Genomic DNA, 6,059 nt, shown 5'->3' with positions numbered 1-6,059 from the left:
GCGCCCAATGAGCGAGGCTGGCGGCTGCAGCGCCCAATGAGTGAGGCCGGGGGCGGGGTCCCGTGGCCGCAGAGCCACGCCCGCCGGGTAACCCAGCTAGGGCACCAGGCTCCCGCGCCCTTCCCGCTGGACCTGGGCGCCTGGCCTCGCGCGTGCCGCCTCGTGGCTCCCTCTCTCCCTACCCTTTGGTGAATGTTCTTAGATCTTAGCCTGGTATGTTTTTCCAGGCTGAAAAGTTCCGAAGGGTTGCAAATCAGAACCCAGTGGTACTGATCAGACTTCGAATTTTGTTTCGTGAGCAGGCAAGTGTTAGGAAACTAGTCGACTCTGTAGCTGCACAATGAAATTTCATTAATGTTTTGTCACCGTTGACTTACTCGTGACTATAATTGTCATCATTCTGTGTTGAAACTCCTAGTATAGTATATCTTTTCTTGTGCCGTGGCAAGCACCACTCTGCTTTGTGTTTCTTGGGTTTTTTGTTGTTGTTGTTTATTTTTTTTGTTGTTGTTGTTGTTTTGTTCTTGCCTTTTTGAGACAGGGTCTCCCTATGAAGTTTAGGCTAGCCTTTGGCTCACTTTGTAGCCCAGGCTGGTCTCAAACTTGTAACGATTCACCTGCCTCAGCCTCCTAAGTGCCGGAATTACAGGAGTGTACGGCCACAGCCGGCTTCTGCTTTATGTTTCTATAAGGTTGACTTACTAACAATCTGTGTACGTAGTGTTCTGTGACTGCCTTATTTCAGACGCATAATTTCCTCAAGATTATGGCTGTTGTAGCAGGTATCAGAATTTTGTTTCTTTTTAAGGTGACTAGTATTGAATTGTATGGATTTCTGTTTTTTAGTCCTTGTGCTGTGACTCAAATCCAGATCTGGACGCATGCAGAGGCAAATGTTTGCACTGGGCTCTATCCCAACTTGAATATTTGGGTTGTTTCCATTTTTTGTCTATTGTGAACAGTGATGACACGGACATATGTGTATATGCTTGCATGTACATTTTTTGAAGTCTATGGTTTTTTAAAATAGGATCTCACATGCGCCTAGGCAAGTACTCCACTATTGAGGTATGCTTCTTTTTCAGGCCTTTTTAAAGATTTCTTTTGGTAGTGGACTCTTTTTTTTTTTTTTTTTAATCTTTTCGAGACTGTCTCACTATGTAGTTCAGGCTGGCCTGAGCTCACTTTGTAGCCCAGGCTGGTCTGGAACTTGCAATCCTCAGCATCCTGAGTGCTGGGATTACAGGTGTGTGCCACCATGCTCGGCTGGTATTGGACTTTGATTCTTGTCTCTGTACTGAGATACAGCCCTGGCCCGTTTGTCTTCTTCTTCTTCTTCTTCTTCTTCTTCTTCTTCTTCTTCTTCTTCTTCTTCTCCTTCTCCTTCTCCTTCTCCTTCTTCTTCCTCCTCCTCCTCCCTCTGCTCCTCCTCTTCCTCCTCCTCCTCCTCCTCCTCTTCTTCTTCTTCTGTTCCTTCTCCTGCTCCTTCTCTTCTCTTTTCTTTTTTTGTACCAGCCAATTTAACTCACAACTTAACATTTGCCAAGTAGACACTTATGCCATTAAGCTAAACAACTGACCCCCTTTCTGCTTGTTCATTAATTTTTAACCTTGAGTTTTTTTCAGAGAGTGTTGCTATGTAGTTCATGCTGACTTTGAAGTCACTATGTAGTCCCAGGCTAGCCTCAAACTTGCAGGGATCCTCCTGCCTCACCCTCCTGAGTAACTGTGATTAGAAGCATGTACTACCATGTTCAGCTGATTTTTTATTTTGGAATAAGGCCTAAGTTCTTGCCCAGACATGACCCCAACCTGTAGCCTTCCTGCCTCAGTGCTCTGGAGTGCTGGGATTAGAGACATGGGTCACCCTATTTCGCTGTTTATTTTTCGTTATAGCTGTATTTTACAGGTTGGTCCTCCTTCCTCAACCTCTCAAATAACTGACATTGTTCATGTGTGCCACGTTGTCTGGCTTTTGATTATGTTATAGTTTGGGTTTTTAAAACATTTAAGTACCACAGCCGGGCATAGTGGCTCACGCCTGTAATCCCAGCCCTCAGGAGGCTGAGGTGGGAGGATCCTTATGAGTTCGAGACCAGCCTGCGCCACAAAGTGAGCTCAAGGCCAGCCTGAATTGCATAGCAAGACCCCATCTCAAAAAATACAAAAAAATTGTAAGTACTTTTTGTTGTAGATCTATAGTCTTCTTTTAACATGAACAATAGCTAAAACATTCTGTGTATAACACAAGTACTATACTCATTATTAGACTAACATTAGAATCCATGTTCTTGCTGAATGTGGTAGGCAGGTGCCTTCTAATTCCAGCATTTAGGAAGCTGAAGCAGGAGGATTGCTGCAAGTTCCAGGCCAGCATGGGTCACCTACTGAGTTCAAGGCCAGTGTGGCATATATAGTGAGACATTGTCTCAACAAAAAAAGAGGGGGAAAAATGATTTACTTGTTTTAACCTTTCAGAGATCAGTCCATGGTGGGCTGGCTCCAAGGCAGAAACTTCACGATGAAAGGGAATGGAGCAGAACTGCTCACTTCACAGCAATGGGAAGCAGAGCACAGGAGACAAGCCCCAAAGAGGAAAGGACCAGGCGCCCAATATAGTCTCCAAGCCAAACCTCCATGACCACTCAGATTGTATGCTTTAGTTATCCTGTAATGCATCTCTCAAGCCAATCAAGATTCACCATCATAATCCTAAATGGATGCTGAATTTTGTTAACTTTTTTTTCTCAATCCATTTGATAACACTCATGAGGGTAGATGTTTATGTAGTGTACACAAGAACCCCAACAGAAATGGATGAATTAGAGATACAAGTTTAGAAGGAAAAAAATCACTTTATTAGAAAGGGAAGTGAAATGAGGAAGCAAAATCATTTTATTGGGAGAGGAGAGATAGATAGATAGATAGATAGATAGATAGATAGACAGATGGATAGATAGATAGATAGATAGATAGACAGATAGATAGACAGATGGATAGATAGATAGCTACCTTATCAGAGTAAGGTAGGGAGCCAGAGCTGGCACAGGGTGGGGTGCGGTGGGGGTGTCTTTGTTCTCTACCACTTTTATAAGGCAAGAAAGGGACTCTTCCTCCTGGAGAGCTATTACAGCTTGACTGGCTGTTCTGGGGTCTGAGACACCTGATTTGGCCATTGCCCTTCCCTTGCCTACAAGTACATTGTTGGAGAAGCACTTGTTTGGGCTCTTTGTGCTGTCCAGGTGCTTATCTTGTGAGATTTACAGCAGGGTTACATTCAAGGCTGAATTAGTAAAAAGATACATGTACATTTGGTGTATTACTATAGTGAGAAATATATATGTATATATTTATACGGAACGATGTGTAAGTGTCTGGGAATGTGGTTTTTTAAATACTATAGACCCCTCCCACTTGTTTCTTTTGTGCTGAGTTGGAGATGGAGGAAGGAGGGAATTTTGTCATGGCATGAAGTGAGTCAGGCTGCCTTTTCAGCTGTTTTTCTTAGCTACTTTCATGAGTAGGAATTTAACTCTTTATTTGCCAAAAACTTCACCAAGTTTTCCTGCCTGTCCCCCAGTTTTCCTTACAAATTTATTCTTAGGCTATTGAGTTACATGGAATTTTTTTTGGTAATGTTGAACCAGTTTTGCATTCCTAGGAATATATGCCACTTGATCATGATGTGTTACTCTTTTGTATTGCTGGATTTAGCATCTATTTTTCTAAAAAACATAATTTTGTGTATATGTCTAAGATGGGTAGTGGTCTATAAGTTTTATTTTGTGCCTGTCTGGCTCAGTTATCAGAGTGCTATTAGTGTCATAAAATAGGGAACTACACTATTCCCTCTTCCATATCCTCATAGTTTGTATGAGGTTAGTATTGAGGATTTTGAATAGAAAAGGGTCACTGTCTGACTGAAGTCAGCTTTAACAGGCTGTCTCTGACTGTTGTGTTAATAGACTGAGGGGGCAAGGGCCAAAGAAGGAAGATAGAGGGGCTTTGGCAATCTTGGAAGGAGGCAAGAAAGGTTTGTTTAAAGTGGTAGCACTGGCAGTGGCAAGAGGGGAGCGGGTTCGAAACATATGTATAATATTTAGTCACTCTTACAGATTTGTTTATTTTAAGTGAAGTTCTTGCTGAGTCACTGTTGCTCAGGCTGGGCTTGAACCTGTCTTCCTGCTTGTCTCAGTTTTGCAGAGTCTAAATACAATTTTTAGGGAATAACAAGACAGTTTGCTGGTGGATTAGATGGAGGGTCTATGAAAAAAGAAAGCAGAAAAGAATGATCTTTAAATCTGATCTGTTTTTCTCTTCAATGCTTTTTTTTTGTTAATCTATTGCAAAATAGAATCCAAGTGACCATTCTTTATTCCTCTTCTCTATTGACTCCTGTTCACACTCAGGTAGGTTAAGGTATCAACCTATAAAGGCACCTAGAATCAGGAGAACAGAAGTGGTTTTCCTTCTGAATTTTTCTTCGTAAAGTTACATTATGAAAAGTTTCTTAGCCAGACCTGGTAACACACACCTGTAATCTCAGGAGTCTGTAAGAAAGAGAATGATCCCAACTTTGAACCCTGGCTGGGCAAATTGGCAATTTAGGGAGACCTTGTCTCAAATGAAAATTTTTTAAAAAGGGCTAGGGAAAAATAAAAAGCACTAGGGGAATGTAACTCAGTGTTAAGGCCCTGTATTCAAAGAAAGGGAGAGAAAAACTGAAGCTTCTAATATAAACTAAAATACAATAATTTTATGTATACTCATTTAACTGTACTAACTTTAATGATCAATTTATTTTTTAATCAGATTTTATTGGTACATTTTTGGTACCAGGGATCAAACTCTCTACCCTGCACTTGCTAGGCAAGTGCTTATGCCGCTGAGCTAAATCCCCGGCCCATATAGATCTATGGTCATAGTCATCACAGAGCAGTTATACAACTTAAATCTGAATTTGTTTTCCTTTAGTCCCTAAATCATTGTTGTTTTGAGGCCGATTCCATATTTCATAGTACAGGTTGAGTATTCCTCATCTGATTTTTCTTTTCTTTTTTGAGACATGGTCTTGCTACGTAGTTCTGACTGGCCTCCAACTTGTAGCAGTTCTTCTAGCTCAGCTTCTCGAGGGCTGGGATTATAGTAATTCACCACGGTGCATGGCTCCTCATCTAAAATGATTGTGAGTAGAAAAGGAACTATTTTTAGATTTTTAAGGGTTTTTTTGTTTGTTTTAAATACTTGCATTGACTTTTGTGGTTGAAGATTTCTAATCTGTAAGCCTAAAATCTGAACTGCTATGTGTTACGTCAGCTGTTAAGTTTCAGATGTCAGAGCACTTTACATTTTGGCATTTGTTTGTTTGTTTTGTTTTTTGAGACAGGATCTTGTGTAGTTCAGGCTGCCCTGAACTCCCTGTATAGCCCAAATTGGCCTCAAAATTCCAGCAAACCTCCTGCTTCAGCCTCTAGAGTGCTGGTATTACAGATGTGTGCCACTGTGACTATCTCAGTTTTAAATTTTTTTTTTGAGATAACGTCTCACTCAGGCTGGTCTTGAAATCACTGTGGAGGCCAGACTGGCCTCAATCTTGGCAGTGATCCTCTTCCCTCAGCCTTCTGAGTGCTGGGATTACAAATGTGTTCTGAAAGGGTTTTGGCCCAGACAGGACACTGTAGCCAGGAAAGCCTCAACCGGAAGCAGGAAGCCCCTATCTCCCCTGCCCCTAAGAAGTTACCTGTGACGCCATCTTCCCACATCTTTCCATTTCCCTGGAAATTTACATATGGTGCCAAACCTAGGACCAATGGGCTACCTGTGCATCCCTAATGCCTGCCTTAGGTTCCACCCCAAACCGAGGCTATTTACATACCCGCACACCATGTGTCCGCCAGAGAGATTGCTGGACGCGCAAGTCGTGGGGATGCTGGTCATCTCTCCGTGTTCTCAGAATAAAGGCCGCTTTTTATTTTATACTTCCCATCTTTTGGAAATAATCCTAGCATTTGGGGCCATGACTCGGATTGGCAGGCGATTGACTCCTGGGACACACCCAG

Source organism: Cavia porcellus, unplaced genomic scaffold (genome assembly GCF_034190915.1).
Source record: "Cavia porcellus strain 051 isolate PalLab524CR breed Dunkin Hartley unplaced genomic scaffold, mCavPor4.1 scaffold_6, whole genome shotgun sequence".
Taxonomy (NCBI): domain Eukaryota; kingdom Metazoa; phylum Chordata; class Mammalia; order Rodentia; family Caviidae; genus Cavia; species Cavia porcellus.
The sequence above is the reverse complement of the archived record's forward strand: the minus strand, read 5'-3'. Positions refer to the sequence as shown.